Here is an 18,751-nt window from a genome sequence, read left to right on the forward strand (position 1 = left end):
GTATATGTGAGGGGGGAAACTTTTCAAGATGAGTGGTGACCATGGCGGCCATTTTGAAGTTGGCCATTTTGAATCCAACTTTTGTTTTTTCAATAGGAAGAGGGTCATGTAACACATCAAACTTATTGGGAATTTCACAAGAAAAACAATGGTGTGCTTGGTTTTAACGTAACTTTATTCTTTCATGAGTTATTTACAAGTTTCTGACCACTTATAAAATGTGTTCAATGTGCTGCCCATTGTGTTGGATTGTCAATGCAACCCTCTTCTCCCACTCTTCTCACACTGATAGCAACACCGCAGGAGAAATGCTAGCACAGGCTTCCAGTATCCATAGTTTCAGGTGCTGCACATCTCGTATCTTCACAGCATAGACGATTGCCTTCAGATGATGTAAAGAGTGGCCATCATTACTTTAAGAAATGAAGGTCAGTCAGTCAGCCAAAAAATTGGGAAAACTTTGAAAGTAAGAGCTATTTGACCATGAAGGAGAGTGATGGGGTGCTGCGCCAGATGACCTGGCCTCCACAGTCACCGGACCTGAACCCAATCAAGATGGTTTGGGGTGAGCTGGACCGCAGAGTGAAGGCAAAAGGGCCAACAAGTGCTAAGCATCTCTGGGAACTCCTTCAAGACTGTTGGAAGACCATTTCAGGGGACTACCTCTTGAAGCTCATCAAGAGAATGCCAAGAGTGTGCAAAGCAGTAATCAAAGCAAAAGGTGGCTACTTTGAAGAACCTAGAATATGACATATTTTCAGTTGTTTCACACTTGTTTGTTATGTATATAATTCCACATGTGTTAATTCAGAGTTTTGATGCCTTAATAGTCATGAAAATAAAGAAAACTCTTTGAATGAGAAGGTGTGTCCAAACTTTTGGTCTGTACTGTATGTAATATATGGTACATCCGGATTGGAACATATCAGTTAAAGTCGTATAGTAAGTCCCAACGTTTCGACCATATAATTGACCTTTTTCAAGGGATCTGTATCTTGTGAATGGAAACCTGTGCCTACACTGTACCTCTGGTACACATCCGGCAGAGTTTTCCATTCACAAGATACAGATCCCTTGAAAAAGGGCAATTATATGGCCGAAACGTTGGGACTTACTATACGACTTTAACTGATATGTTCCAATGCGGATGTACCATATACTATATATATATGATATGATGTAATACATCTACCAATTAAAAAGCATTAATTGATTCTGATCCTCAAAAGACAGACTTAAAAACCCTGCCCCAGGTCCCGCTAAGCCAGGCCCCTTTCCACTCCACAACCGAGGACTGAAAAAATGAAGGTAAAATCAACTTCTCTCAGCTGCAGGGGTGGGAGGGAGGTTGAATTTCTCCCTGCAGCTCATGCTCGGACAGCACAGCGCTGCTGTCTGAGAGTAAGCTGTTTAAAAGGACATCCCTGTGACCATCCAGGCCCTGCGCCGGACGGAGGAAAGGAAGTCTGAAAGCCGGACTTTCCGGCCTAAAACCTTTGGCCACCCTAGGAGCAGGCTGCTATGGAGGTCACGGTTAAGGGGACGATCCGCTATGGAGGTCAGTGTTAAGGGGCAGATTGCTGTAGAGGCCACTGTTAGGGGAAGGGGTATTGTGGAAATCACTGTTAAGGAGATGGGGTACTGTGGAGGTTACTAATAAAGGGGCGGGCTGCTGTGGAGGTCACTGTTAAGGGGGCGGGCTGCTGTGGAGGCCACTGTTAAAGGGGTGAGGTACTGTAGATGTCACTGTTATAGTGGATACTGTCTATCTTTTAATGACACACAAATATTAAATAAAATATATGAAATATACCCGTGCAAAGCCGGGTCCTTCTGTATAATATATATATATATATATCAGTGGCATACTTACCATATAGGCAGACCACGCAGCTGCTATCGGGCCCGTGAGGAAGAGGGGCCCGCAGTGGAGGAGAGGCCCCACCCCCTAATTGCTCCTGTCTAGCTTTCTAAAGACCATCACAGGTCCTGTAAGGGAACTGCACAGTGTAAAGTGTAGTTCCCAGGTTAGATCAGTGCATCTGCCAGGACCTGTGATGACATCATCTTCAACATCATAGGTCCTGCAGGATCTAGCAAAGGAACTGCACCAAGAGTGGTGAAGTTCCTAGGTTTAAAAAGATACATCTGCCAGGTCCTGTGATGACATCATCACAGGTCCTTCAACCCCTAACAGCAAGTATTAGAAGTTCACAATCGACTCTGCATAGATCCATACAGACTGGAATGGAGTGGTAAGAAGAGGTCCTCCACTTCTTGTCACCCCCCATGCCCTGTTTTTACTCATTGCTCACTCATGTATACTTCAGACAGTTACAGTGACCACTACCTCATGTACCTCACACACACAGTGACCATAATGCATAACTGACCACATATTTCTGTTAACACTGCATCTATTATACCTTGTATGTCTCACATGAATACACTGCTCTGTATATATATATATATATATATATATATTTATTTATTTTTATTTTTATTTATCTTTGTGTATATATATATATATATATATATATATATATACACACACACATACATACATACACACACTACATATATTACACAGTATTAAAAATGCTATATGTACAAATATATAGTATATACAGCAGTGTACTGATATGAGGTACGAGGTATAATAGATGCAGTGTGTTCAGATATATAGTATATACAGCAGTGTACTGATATGTTGGGTACGAGGTATAATAGGTGAAGTGTGTACAGATATATTGTATATACAGCAGTGGAATGATATGTGAGGTACGAGCTGTAATTTATACCTAATGTCAATACACTGCTGAATTTACTATTTACCTGTACACACTGCATCTATTATACCTCGTACCTTACATATTACACTACTGTATATACTATATACCTGTACACACTGCATATATTATACCTCACATCTCAGTACACTGCTGTATATACTATATACCTATACACACTGCATCTATTATACCTCGTATCTAACATATCAGTACACTGCTGTATATACTATACATCTGTACACACTTCATCTATTATACCTCTTTTGTTTGCCAGGGCTGTTTTGTAATCCCAATCCGGCTCTGATGGCATAAATTATAAAATGCAGCAGCAAGCATAGCTCGTGGAACAAAGGGAGAGACCTAGAATGGGTAGTGGGAGGGGCTATAAAAGGTGAATGGGGGCCCAATTTAGATTCTTGCTATGGGACCCAGTGATTTCTATATACGCCCCCTAAAATGTACTCTAACCTTTACAGGGGAACTTAATGTGGCCTTCACTAAACTTTTGAATGCACATGTCCAACTATTCAATGTTTCAGTACTTTTTGAGCAACTTGCTGTTCTCTAACAAGGAGCTTAACGGCAAAATACACAACAGGTGTTTGATCCATGAATCACCCAATAAGTTTTCTGGTTCAATTAGAATTGCTATTTAAACAGTCCTCCTGATCATGCTCTTAAAATTTTCACGAGACCAAGATGACACCTAACAATTGATCAGTAGTACCTTGCCATTGCGAGGTACTACTGATGGATGTTGCCACTGAGCTTAGGCCACTTTCACACTGGCATTTATCTTGTCCCAACAGGCTGTATCTGCAGGGGAATAGCCTGCTGGATCCGTACTACAGTGTACACTCGTGTGCTGCCGGATGTCCGCCCATTCACTGTAATAGGGAGCGGCGTAGATCCAGCCATAGCACGGCACCCAAGTGTCATGTCAGACCATTTGAAACCGATGCATGGCCCAAGAAGCATCTACACTGGACGAGGGACCAGTGCTGTTCACTGATGAAAGTCGATTCACGCCGAGCAGAAATGATGTCACCAACAGAGCTGGAGATGTCAAGGAGAGTGCTATGCATCAGCCACTGTTGTCGCCAGATGAGCCTTTGGTGGTGGTGGTGTTACAGTGTGGGCAGGTGTGTCTAGTCAAAACAGAACTGTCCTACACTTTATGAATGTTACAGTGACAAGCCCATACTACTTGAATAACATCATTAATCCAGTCATTGTGCCTCTGAACAACACAGGCCTAATTTCCTCTTCATGGATGACCATGCACCAGCTAATTGAGGTTGCATTATTAGGGAACGGCTGCTGGAGACTGAGGTACCTCAAATGGAGTGTCCTGCACTTTCTCCAGACCTAAATCCCATTGAAAACCTATGGGATCAGCTGAGTTGCCGTGTAGAGGCTCGTAACTCTGTACCCCAGAACCTCAATGACCTGAAGGCCACTCTTCAAGAGGAGTGGGATGCTATGCCTCAGCAAACAATAAGTCGACTTGTGAACAGCATGAGACGTTGTTGTCAAGCTGTAATTGGTGCTCAAGACCACATGACAAGTTTTTGAGACACTGACATTTTTTTGTGGGGGTGTACCCCCCACTGTTGTTGGCTTTTGTTTTAATACATTGTTTGAGATGAGGAAATCACCATTGCATGCTTCTACTTAAATGCCCTACTTTCATAATATAAAATGACTGTAGCATGAACTCCTCCTCCTTTTCCTTGTCACTTGTTTTGACAGCAATCGATAACTGAGGCGACTGCAAAAAGACAACAGTATGCGTGCACTCATCCAATGGCGCAGAAGCCAAATGTGCGCCTGGCCAATTTGCTGGTACTACAGTCCCTCCCTTTCCATTTAGTTTACTCTGCATATTTAACCACTTCACATCCGGGCCATTTACCCCCTTCCTGACAGAGCCTAATTTTGCAAATCTGACATGTGTCACTTTATGTGGTAATAACTTTGGAACGCTTTTACTTATCCAAGCCATTCATAGATTGTTTTCTTGTGACACATTGTACTTCATGACAGTGGTAAATTTGAGTCAATATATTTCACCTTTATTTATAAAATAATCCAAAATATATCAAAAATATAGAAAAATTTGCAATTTTCTAAATTTCAATTTCTCTGCTTTTAAAACAGAAAGTGATACCTCATAAAATATTTATTACTTAACATTCCCCATATGTCTACTTTATGTTGGCATAATTTTGTAAATGTCATTTTATTTTTGAGGATGTTAGAAGGCTTACAATTTTAGAAGCAATTCTTAAATTTAAGAAAATTTCCAAAACCCACTTTTTAAGGACCAGTTCAGGTCTGAAGTCACTTTGTGGGGCTTACATAGTGGAAACCCCCCATAAATGACCATATTGTAGAAACTACACCCCTCAAGTTACTCAAACCTGATTTTACAAACTGTGTTAACAAGAATTAAAGGAAAATGGAGATGACATTTATAAATTTCACTTTTTTGGCAGATTTTCCATTTTAATTCATTTTTTTTTAACACATCGAGGGTTAACAGCCAAACTAAACTCAATATGTATTATCCTGATTCTGCGTTTTACAGAAACACCCCACATGTGGTCGTAAACTGATGAAAGGGCACATGGCAGGGCACAGAAGAAAAGGAGTGCCATATGGTTTTTGGAAGGCAGATTTTGCTGAACTGGTTTTTAGATGGCATGTCCCATTTGAAGCCCCCTGGTGCACGAATACAGTAGAAACTCCCAAAAAGTGACCCCATTTTGGAAACTAGGAGATAAGATGACCAGTTTTATTGGTACTATTTTGGGGCACATATGATTTTTAATTGCTCTATATGACGTTTTTTGTGAGGCAAGGTAACCAAACAATGGCTGTTTTCGCACTGTTTTTATTTCAATTTTTTTACAGCATTCATCTGACAGGGTAGATCATGTGCAATTTTTATAGAGCAGGTTGTTACGGACGCAATGATGTCAAATATGTCTACTTTCTTTGTTTGTTTGTGTTTTACATAATAAAGCATTTTTGAAAAAGAGATTATGTTTTTGTCTCCATTTTCTGAACACCATATTTTTTATATTTTTCTGCCGTACATCTTGTGGCAGGGGCTTGTTTTTTGCAGAAAGAGTTGACGTTTTTATTGGCACCATTTTTGGGTACATATGATTTTTTGATCATTCATTATTACGCTTTATGGGGCAAGGTGACCAAAAATTGGCTGTTTTAGCACCGTATTTATTTATTTTTACAGCGTTCACCTGAGGAGTTAGGTCATGTGAAATTTTTATAGAGCAGATAGTTATGGACGTGACAATACCTAATATGTATACTTTTTCTTATTTATTTAAGTTTACATATTACACAATAATAGCATTTTTGAAACAAAAAAAATATATATATTTCTTAGTGTCTCCATAGTCTGAGAGCCATAGCTTTTTTATTTTTTGACCTATTGTCTCACGGTAGTTAGGGTCTAATTTGTTGCGGTATGAGGTGATGGTTTGATTGGTACTATTTTGGGGGGCATACGCCTTTTTGATCGCTTGGTGTTGCACTTTATGTGATGTTAGGTGACCAAAAAATGGCTTTTTTTGGCACTGTTTTTATTTTTATTTTCTTACGGTGTTCACCTGAGGGGTTAGGTCATGTGATATTTTCATAGAGCTGGTTGCTACGGATGGGGCGATACCTAATACGTATACTTTTTTTATTTTTTTTCCCTTTAATACAATAATAGCATTTTTGAAACAAAAAAAAATGATGTTTTAATGTTCTGAGAGCTATAGTTTTTTTTATTTTTTGAGAGATTTTCTTATGTAGGGGCTCATTTTTTGCGGGATGAGGCGACGGTTTTATTGGTACCATTTTGTGGGACATACGCCTTTTTGATCACTTAGAGTTGCACTTTTTGTGATGTAAGGTGACAAAAATGGCTTTTTTTGACAGCGTTTTTTTTAATGGTGTTTATCGGACGGGATGGATCATGTGATATATTTATAGAACCAGTCGTTACAGATGCGTCAATACCAAATATGTCTATTTTATTTATGTTTTTCTATTTTTAATATTTTTTAATTACTTAAAGGGCTTCTACCACCAGAAATACTGTTATGTAGCTGACTGACATTAGCGATGCGCTAATGTCAGCACTACATAACAGTATGTTTCTAACATTTGTCCCTGCAGCCGTTTTTGTAAAATAAGCACTTTTATAATATGCTAATGAGCCTCTAGGTGCTATGTGGGTGTAAAATCAGCACCTAGATTCCTGCCATAAATTGCCAATACCTGCTGGGACTTCAGACTATTGCTGTATCTCATATGGATTAAAGCTGCAACCAGTAAAGACAAGTTTTAATTATATTCCAAGTCTGGATCAAAATTATTGCTACTAAATCCCTCAATTACTGTCACGTCTGTATGTGAGCAACAAGAGCATACACAGTGAATAAGCTACTGACCGGACCCAAACTAGGGAGGATAAAGGGTGACCCCTGTCAGACCCTAAAAGCTCTCCCTATGCTGCTAAGCACATGTCCAGATCAAAATGGTGGATCGAGACATGCCCGCGTACCTAAGGCTGATGACCACTGTAACCCCTACAATAGTGGAAGGGGCTGGTAGATGGCTGCTTGCTTTCTACCAGCTGAGGCTGAAGGCTCAGGCTGGGAATGATGATCTTTTGTCTCAGCCGAGACAAGATTCTGGATTGGATCCCTAGAACTGGGAGCTCATACTTGCACAGCCTTCCCCTAGCCGGGGTGGCTGGCACACTAACTCTAACTTCCTTCCCCACCCATGAATCAGGATGTGGGAACATTCCACACCTCCTCAAAGAGGGGGGAGCTAAACTGGAATGTACTATTCCAGTCTAGAAACACTAAACTGAACTAAGTCCCTTCTAAACACATTGCTGCCACCTGCTGGTGAATATAAAAATTACAGCAAATACATTTAAAAAGGGTTTCAATGCACATTTAATTTCCAGCATAAACAGAAAAAAAAAAAAAATAATTACTTTAATGGTATACGTTAAAAGGATCCCTAAAGGGTCCGCTAAATCCAAACTACTAGGTGTACAAACAAAAAAATAAATTAAGTGACTGATAACCACATCCAGAATAATATTTAAATGCCTGGGGTATGGGAGAGTTTATCCCTAGATCTACCCCTATCCTAAAACCTCAGCCCAGGGAGGGCTCCTAGTGGTGGAGGCCCCCTGTCCACGTACCTATACTGCTAACCCTTACCATTCCCTATAGGGGTATCGCAGAGATGGTGGACAATTATCCCAGGTATGAGGTATGGACAATAGGTTACCAACTATATGAGTCGACTGGATGGGAAAAAAAAGGGAAAGAAGACACAAAACATAGTACAGACAAAAACAAAAATACACTTATTCAGGGTTGACATTATAGTCAGACGCCTCAATTACCTCGACGCGTTTCACCCACGTAAATACTGTGGGATCATCAGGAGGTGTAGTAAGACTATTAATCTATACAATATTAAATATGTGACTAGATAGATACCGGTGCAAAACCAGGTCACATAGGAAAGGTGCTCCAAGATAAGTGCCAGCTTAAAGCCAGATCGCACGAGTGAGATAGACGCTCTACATAAAGATAAAATTAAGACAGGGGGATATGCTCAGGTTTATATATTATATTGATATCAATGATACTCATGCCTGCTTCGGACTCCATCCATTACAGATAGTGTTATCCACATCCTATATGGGGCAGGAAACAATTATAAACCACGGTCAGTTTCAGTGTTTGAATATCTAGATGTATATAACATCACTGGTAAGTGCAGACTTACGATTCAGTAGATAGGGTGGACCACAGCAAGTTAATTTTCTGTTATTCCCCTGCCATGATTAATTGACAGAACCCACACTGAAAATAAGATATATCATCAACATTGATGCTAGTAATCAGTGGACGCTGAAAGATCAAAGACCTCTGGTTGAAAATATGTCATACTCACATGGTGGAGTCTCCCCTATGCTCTATATCCCCCTGGTAGGCGATTTACACACTGGTGCGCAGGCTGTATTTAAAGAACCGCCGCATCACGCCATTGGTGATTAGCTCTATTCCACCTTGGCCCCATTTCCTGTTGTTGGAACGCATATGCGCTCCAACCGCCGGAAATACTAGTTCCTAGGGGCAGGGCTATGTGATCAGTGCCACGCTGGAACGCACATGCGTTCCAAGGAGCGACTTCCGGTCTCCCGGCCTCCCTCCAGTTCCTGTGTATGTAATCATGTGGGGTGCTATGCGCTCCACGTGATAATCTCCTCCCTGACAACTATATCTATACCAGGCAAAGCCCAAATCCTGTCTGAGCATGGAAATCTTTAGTTTAATCAGGGTTATGATGTATTTTGGCAAGCCTGTAATCCTATATTATGCTGTAATGATTTATCATATAGTTGGGGCTATAATACATTTTAGCAAGCCTATAATCTTATAATGTACCATAATGCTTGCCATATTAACTCCTCCATATTTATGGAAGCATATCTTATATGCATATATATTTACATTGCCCACGTCATTTCCAGCATATATAAGGGGGCAGAGTGGAACATACACAGTATATCGGGATCATACAATTCCCTACATTTACTACAACGGAAAACAAATGGAAATAAATATGATGTTCTCATGATGCGAAGTCTTAAAAATACATATACCGCCATGTTTCACAATTAATTTTGATGTATACATCCTTAAGGAGAGTAACCATGGTGCATGGTTACCTCAGGACAGTAATCCGATGATGAATCACTGATGTCCAATCTGATATAACATTATATTTCATGCTTTACGCATGTGGTCTAATCTTCAGTACATTTCTTTAAATCATGTGATGCTCGGCTTATATGGACGGAATAGGGACATCACGGACAAAACCGCATGTCATAAAAAACAGGTGAATGTCAGCCTCTCATTGATGCCTATGGGTGCCTGAGATCTAAATCTATGTATCCACACGCATTCCTTCTGCAGGATTTTATTGTCCCAGTTCCCACCTCTGGGTGAAGGTGGTATAAGCTCCAATACAGAGAATTTTAGACATAGAGGGTCCCCCCCATGTACATCATTGATATGAGAGGCTACTGGAGTAACTTTTTTATTAATGACATCATTGACATGTTCGCAAATTCTCCTGCGTAGCTCCCTTATCGTCTTCCCTATATAATCTTTGGGGCAGGGACAATGCACATTATTGAGGATGTGATGTTAAATTACACAGGATGACAATGCAGATACACTTAACAGGTTGTAGCTGGGTATAAGAGTTTCGTAACATAACTCTGGGATGTTACAGATGTATTTTGGTTCCTGTCGACTTGAAAATGCGGCTGCTCAGCCAAACACCACTCTTTGGCCTGCCTCAGCCAGTGATTAGCTGAATAGCCACATTTCCCTGTTGGCAGGAACCAGAAAGTGCAGAGACCAGCAGGGGACCTGGGAAGCATTGGAGTGGGATCAGTGGTGAATCGGTGAGTATTACTACTTTTCTTATTTTAAAATATTTTTTTTTCTAATTAAGAAGACAGACAAACCCCTTAATTATAACCCCTTTTATTCTAATTTCCCTCATATTATTGATATGTCTTATCATTAATAGTCACTCTGTCCCCCCACAATTCCATGCACAGCAGCACAGGGACTATAGAAACAATCATCCTGGGCCCTCTAGTTCATAAATAGAAGGTCAGACATAAAGCAAAATTGTCACATGTTGCTACTCAGAAAATTGAGGATTCCCTGATTTTGAACAATATTATTGAAACTTCTTTCCCACCCTGGTCTATTTTGGACACTATTAGCCATATACATACCAAGTTGCATTCCTTGAGCACATCTTCTACTAAGATACCCCGTGTGGTGAGCTCACTGATGCTAACTGACTCTCATTACCAAAAGGCCCCAACGAAAGACAAGGAGAAGAGTAAGGCCAAAGTTTGGACTCATATTCAGCTGAACACAGTATGGACAATAACTGCATAAGGCTCCATTCACACGATCATGGGACTTCCATACCTGAGTTGCGGATCGCAAACTACAGGACATGTTCTATCTTTTGTGACACAGACCCAGAAGCACCCGGAAGGGCTTACGTTTGTTTCCAGATCTGTACCTCATCGCCACACAAGATGGAACTGTTCTTGTATGCAAGTGTAGACCACAGACCCATTGAAATCAATGGGTCTCTAAAGGATACAGATAGAACACAGACATCACACTGACGTTTTCCATAAGATAAATGATTTAGTAATGTCTGGATATTTCACCATCCAAAAAGAAATGCAACCAGATGCTTTTCCACATCTAATAATAACAGACCTGTCAACCATCTGAACTACATATGCCTCTCGCATTTCCTCTGGGTGGAGGCTGATTTCAACTGTGTTCAGAATTGTGACCTCATGTGAGGAGGAACACCCTAGGCACAGAATGCAGCTAACCTAGGTTACTATTGCTCTAGTACTTGAATTGTCTTTTGTGCAGTCTGGTGATAATATCATCTAATGGACACTAGATGTCACTGTCAGCATATCTAATTGCAGAGTACAGATGAGGGTACTTTCACACTAGCGTTTTTCTTTTACGGCGCTGAGTTACGTCCTAGGGGCTCAAATCCGGAAAAGAACAGATTAGTTTTATCCTAATGCATTCTGAATGGAGAGTAATCCGTTCAGGATGCATCAGGATGTCTTCAGTTCAGTCTTTTCGACTGATCAGGCTTTTCAGAAAACCGTAGCATGTTGTATTTTTACCTCCGGACAAAAATCCTGAACACTTTGACTGAACGCCGGATCCGTGTGTTCCGTCAAACCGGATCCGGCTTTTGCATGTTAAACCCGAAAAATGTGAAAAAAAAGTTAAAGTCCATAAATGGCAGATCCGTTTTTTCCAATGCATTTTTTCATTGTGATCAAAATCCTGATCAGGATTCAAATGTAATCCGTTTTCACACGTTTTTCCGGATCCGGCGGGCATTTCGGACTTGAACGCCGGATTCAAACAACGCTAGTGTGAAAGTAGCCTGAGCGAATAAATTTATACGAATCAATTCGTTCATCAATAAGAGTTCTCCAGCAGCGAGGGACTGTCTCCATGACTCAAGAGGCTTCCTCTGACATTTGATTGACACGGCCAGACATGTGTCTCAGCCCTCGCAATCTCATTCCTGCACTACTGCTCCAAGTAGCAGCGCAAGCAAAGAGGCTCTGTGCATGAACAGTCGCTGCTCTGGTAGCGTCCGCAGATCCTCTGTCCTTGAGCCACTACTAGAAGCAGCGGCTCATGTATGAGTTTATCATGGCCAGCAGAGATGCTCATCCCTGTCAGTCAAGCAGAAGGGAAAACCTTTTCAGCCCCTGGCTGCTAGAGAACTCTTTTTGATCAACAAATCGATTCCTTACGAATCGCTTAACTCATGTCAACCTCAGATTGATTTCCTGACAACATTAAAGGGGTTCTCCGGGAATGAAGAAAATGAAAATACTTAAATATTACTTTATTCTAAATATATTATCAAATACCTTTCATTATTTATAATGGCTCGTTTTGTCTGGAGTGCAATCATCAGGGGGGAGGGGGGATAGACACTGTCCCATTAGTTCACACAAAACCTGTTCTGATCACACAGCAGGACAAGTTTCTTTACAACACTGAGGTAAAGAGCTGCTGATTATGATCCTGAATACAGATGATACGAACTTTAGCTGAATCTTTGGGGAATTTATACATGAGGAGACATGAAGTACAGAGAGGAGGGGCAGGATAGGCAGTGGTGATGTGGGGCTGTGTTAATGAAGACTGTAAACAAGTGTTGCTGCTTATTAGCCACATCTCACCCTCCTCATGTCTCCTCATCTTCTCCATTCCCACAGAGATTCACCTATATTCAGGATCATAATACCTGACAAGCAGAGCAGAGTGGAGGATGAGGCAGCAATATGGCTCATTGTGGTGAAGTAACTTGTCCTCCTGTGTGATTAGGACAGGTTTTGTGTGCACTAATAGGACAGCGGCCATTTTATTTCTTCTGATGATTGCTCCCTAGATAAAACAAGCCATTCTAAGTAATGAAAGGTATTTGTGAATATATTTATTATAAAATAAAATTTAAGTATTTTCATTTTTTTAATTTCTGGAGAACCTCTTTAACAGGACTGATGCTGTTGCCAATAGGCATTAAAGAGCTATGAAACAAAAATCCAAAGGAAAAAAAGAACAACCAATTAAATGTAACATCAATTCCCTATTTATCTTTATTTTTTTGCTCTTCATTCGTTACATATCACAATTGCAGACCATGAAAAATAAAATAGTAAAGCAATGCATCTTTTAGACTGCAGCCATGTGTTCTCCCCCCTTCCTCTCCTTTACTTTGTATCACCTTTTTATGACAGCCAAAACTTTTTTTGGACAAGCTGTCGTTTTTATTGGTGCCATTTTTGGGGTACAATCACTTTTTAATCACTGTGATTAAATATTTGGAGAGGACACAGTGACCAAAACCTAGCCTGACCTAGCCTGACCTAGCTGTTAGGAGGTGTTGGGGACAGTGGTTAAGTGAGAGCATGCACACAAGGTGAACAGGCTCTGGATGGCCCAGACAGACCACCAGTAGAGAGGATCATTTTATCCTCTAACAACCAAGAGCAGCTCCTAATGTCTCATTGTTCACCATTGAGACACAGGTGGCACTTTTATTACACAACCCTGTGTCTGAATAGACCATTTTTCGGGCACATAGCAGAAGAAAATTTGGTTGCACAGTGCCCATTATGTGTCTTGCCATTGAGAGCCAACCGTCGCTTTTGTGAACAAGAAACCTGGACTGCTACAGCCTGGAACTGTATTGTCTATAGTGACAAATCCTGGTTCTAACTGGGAACTGAAAACACATATGCCGGCCATCTGCATTCTGCAATATGTGGAATGGAACAACCCGCCCATTATAGAAATGCCTTTTCTTGTCCACAAAACGGACAAGAATAGGACATGTTCTATTTTTTTGTGGGGCCACAGAACAGAGAAATGGATGCGGACAGCACACAGAGTTCTGTACGAATCTTTTGCGGCCCCATTGAAAAGAATGGGTCCACATCCAAGCAGCAAAAAATTCAGCTCGGATGCTGACCCAAACAACGGTTGTGTGCATAAGGCCTAAGGTGGATACGTGTTGCTTAAAGACTCTGGGAGAGTAGGGACAGTCCATGAATCCAGACATCATTTTCAGGAAGGCAGGTTCTTTCCAAATGTTACACCACCATCATACATCAGTTATTATGTTGCTTAGGTGAAGCTCATTACTCCGAACAGGGACTTGTTGTGCGGTGGAGGTGGAAGAGCAGGTCAGGAACTGGACACAGGAGGTGGGGACACACATGCAAAAAATCATGTTGCAAAATCATTTCTATTTCTGTTCCTATCACCTCCCCAACATGCGAAAATCTATTTCCATTAGGTGGATGATGCACACTCTCAATATGGGATGGCATATCTGCTAGGTATGGCTCCTCACTTAATTGCATAATGACTGTCCAGTAGACAGGGTCCATTATGAGGACATCAGCTTTGGCAGCTGAGGAGCTTTACTGTGACTTGTGCAGTGTTCCATCTATACAAAGGCCCAATGAGTTTTTCAGTGTTACTCAGTCTCCATTTTGACTTAGACCAGAACAGTTTCCATTGTCAACAACTATTTTTTACAGACCACAAGGGGGGGAGACAGCTCACAAAACAGAAAATGAGCGCACCATTTTTTTGCGGTCCAAGTTTTTGCAAATTGAGTACATGTTGCTTGAAGATGTGAGGAGGGTAGGGATGGTGCATGAATCCAGGCTACAGTTTCACGGCTGTAGTTGCAGGTGACAAACAAGAACCACGGCTGTATACATGACTGACCAATTTAACTGTTTGGCTGTCTAGCGGACAGGGTTCTTTATGAAGCTACCACCCTTCGCTGCTGAGGAGCTTTACTATGACATGTGCAGTATTCTGCCTATGTATTTTACAAATGTACCTTACAGTGCTAAAATAAATTGAAATTCAATGTAAAATCAGCATTAGGGTCCATTCACACGTCCGTTTTTTCTTTCCTGATCTGTTCCGTTTTTTGCGGAACAGATCAGGACCAGTTCTGGACCCATTCATTTTCAATGGGTCCTGGAAAAAATCGGACAACACAATGTGTGCTGTCCGTTTCCGTTGTTCCGTTCCGCATGTCCGATTAAATATAAAACTTGTCCTATTCTTTTCCGCAAAAATCGGATCCTGGTACAATACAAAGTCAATGGATCCGCAAAAAACGGAAGACATTCGGATGTCATTACGTATGTCATCCGTTTTATGCGGATTCCGTTCCTGGAAATTACATTTAAATTTTTATTTATTTTTTTCAAATAAATCCAAACAAATTTATTTGCTTTTTGAAATTTATACATGTTTCCGTTTTTTGCGGATCCGCAAAAAACGGATGACATACAGATGACATACGTTTGACAAAGAAGTTTGACAAAGACACCTGCGCGTGTCGAAACGCGTCACAGGATATTCGATTATGTGACAATAAATTAGAATTTTGCAGATAACTTAGTGAGTGCCGATCTTTACTGTTCTTTCTATATTATTGATACTGTGACGCGTTTTGGCAAGAAGTATGCCTTTTTCAAATAAGGCATACTTCTTGCTGAAAGGCGTAACAGTATCTATAATATGTGACAATAAAAAAACGATCTACAAACTACAAGATTGAGTGCTGGTCTTCTTCGACTACTATTCAATTCGGGACGCCATCCCTGGGACACGTGCACCGACCAGCAGGTATATTGCAGTGCCGACTGATTTTTGTTATGGAATTCACACAGCCATATCTGTTTTAAGGTCCGCAAATCGCAGATCTACAAAATACAGATGCAGTCCAGGTGCATCCTCCATTTTTCACTGACCCCATTGAAAAAAAGCCTAGTTTTGTTAGCAGAGCAGACAAGAATAGGAAATGTTCTATAATTTGAGGCTAGGCTGTACGGATGTGGACACAGATGAATTCTATGTATGTACTGTCCACATTTTTTTTGCGGCCCCATAGAAATGCGATCCACAAAAAATGGTAAATCAGACAGAAAATACGGTCGTTTGAATGCACCCTAAAAGTATAAAACTTCCTGACCCTAGTGACATGAGGCACCATAGTGCATGAAGATCCTGTGAATCCTTCCTTCTGCGCCATCACTCAGGCATTGCCCTAGTATCCATTTGTACTACTGCTGCATCAGTGGGATCGGCTAGCATAGGAAGCTCAAGGAACAAGGGTACATAGCTTAGCTTTGGCCCGCCCTCAGTGCACTTAACTGTTATTTGCATATGGATTAAAAGTACTTTTTCTCCAGAGTGAAGCAACGGAAGGGTAAGTGAAAGATATCGACACATTCAGCTGAGCTAGCCCTACAAAGGCATTGGGGGAGATTTATCAAACTGGTAGAACTGGCTTAGTTGCCCATAGCAACCAATTAGATTCCACCTTTCATTTTTCACAGCTCCTTTGGAAAATGAAAGTTGGAATCTGATTGTTTGCTATGGGCAACTAAGCCAGTTCTGCTTTACACCAGTTTGATAAATGACCCCATTGTGCCAGAAAACATATCTGTTGTGCATCTTTGTTCAGAGTAAATGGCTTGATCAAATGTGTCCATGAACGAAATGTAACACCCCACCCCCCATGCAAAAGATGTTGTCGATATACTTGCACCAGATCAGGGTATGGCATTGGAAAGAACATTGCGGTAAATTTCCTTGAAGGCTGCAATGTACTAATGTATGGGAGGTGAGACAGTCAGTCCGACAGTGGTCTCACATTTCTGTGCATTAATGGCACAAAGCAGAAAATACTTCTCCTGTAACAGTAAACAGTCATTTTAAACCACATTCATGCTTACTCAATTTAAATGTCACCTGAATGCCTTTCACATGTAGTATGGAGGTGGACAGGTTATTGACATAAAAAGAAGATTAAAAAAATGAGATTCCTCAGTGGTTGATACAATACCTTTTAATGGAAAAGATGATTGCAAGCTTTCAAGACAACTTAGGTCTCTTCCTCCAGCATCTTTTAAGACAATATTAAAGGGGTTCTCCGGGCTTAACCTTTTTTTGGCAAATAAATGCTAACCTGTGGAGGAAAGATTATTGGTCCCATACTTACCTTCCAGAGTGCAACCGTTCTTGAGATCTGCCTCCCGGTCACAGTAGTTATGCCCAGATATGTGCCCCTTCACAGCAGTTATGCCCAGATCTGTGCCTTTGCAGCGTCCCACTACGTGTGTGTGGGCACTGCTTAAAAGCACTTTTTACCTTGTCAACAGTACTATGTTGTAATGTATGATTTTGTATTAATGTATCTGCAAAATCCCTGTTACCAGGCAGATCAGGGGTAATTTATACATCCCACCACTAGATGGGGATACAATTTAGGTCTTATATATAACCAGGTCAGGCCTAGTGAGAGAGATTAATTAGTTGAAAATGTAGTTCAGAAGTGAGCGGATCTGAGGAGGTCAGATTAGATTAGTGGGAGAGAATGCAGGGTGAAGACTTCATGACACAGATTAGTGAGTGGAGCCAACTTCGCTAGGAGGTGTTTACTCAGATGTGAGGCGCAGAAGAGCGTTTTCCTTCTGTGGCCGGACTATAGACTTGCATCCCTGACCAGTAGGAGAGAGTTTGCCTCCCTGGAAAAGAAACAAGCTTTCCTAAGGAATCATCGGTGATAAGAGCCATTATTTAGGGCCACCGACACCTTTGCGCATGGTGGAGGACTTATAGCTTCTGGCAGCCACACCATACTTCTGAGAGACAGTTGAGTTTTCCTGTCTAAATATTCAGCTTGTAGGGAAAGACAAGGAATAGGATCCCGCACATCAAAAGGAACCAGGTACACCTAACCCACTGCTCCCAAAACTAAAAAACCTGAACAGCCTAGAAACTGTGGATTTGCAGAATTAACTCTGTACCATCAAGAGACTGTATTCTGTACTGCTGCAACCAAAGATATCTAAAGTAAAAGTTGTAAGTTGCATCTTACCACTGCCTACTTCATTATTACTACTATTGGTTGTACCACCATTAACAGTACTGGCGTCACGACAAAAACCATCAAGGGACTCAGCCGCAACAAGCACCCTAAGCACCCCTAACATCAAGGGCACCTCAGCCACCATCTTGGCTGATGCTTCCTACCACAGAGCGTGCCCCGGAGGATTTTGTGCTGTCCACCTCAACACTGTGCTGCCAGCCCAGGGAGGCTTTCTGCTAACCGTGAGTAAACTGATGAACTGTGTGTTTATAATTTGGCCCCTCATCGGTCCACCGTGCACCTCACGTGTTGCCCCTGCGACTGGCTGACTGTACCTTCAGCTATCCCTCAGGACTCCCTCATACGCTTGCACAATTAAAGGGCTGACCTGTTACATGTGCACTTGGCAGCTGAAGGCATCTGTGTTGGTACCATGTTCATATGTGCCCGCATTGCTGAGGAAAATGATGTTTTATTATATGCAATTGGGGGCGTTACCATTACACCTAGAGGCTCCGCTCTCTCTGTAACTGCCGTGCCCTCTGCACTTTAACATGGCCCGGTGGGATGACATTTTCACTGACCGGCCTTGTTATAGTAGACAGGGAGCGGCAGTTGCAGAGACAGCAGAGTCTCTAGGTGTAATGGTAACGCCCCCTTTGCTCCTAGAGGCATGTTTTATATTACATATTGCATATATTAAAACATAATTTTTCTCAGCAATGCAGGCACATATGAACATTGGACCAACACAGATGTCTTCAGCTGCCAAGTGCACATGTAACAGGTCAGCCAGTTTCATAGGTACAAATCTGCTGACAGATGCCCTTTACAGCAGTTGT

Source organism: Bufo bufo, chromosome 1, assembly GCF_905171765.1.
Source record: "Bufo bufo chromosome 1, aBufBuf1.1, whole genome shotgun sequence".
Classification (NCBI taxonomy): domain Eukaryota; kingdom Metazoa; phylum Chordata; class Amphibia; order Anura; family Bufonidae; genus Bufo; species Bufo bufo.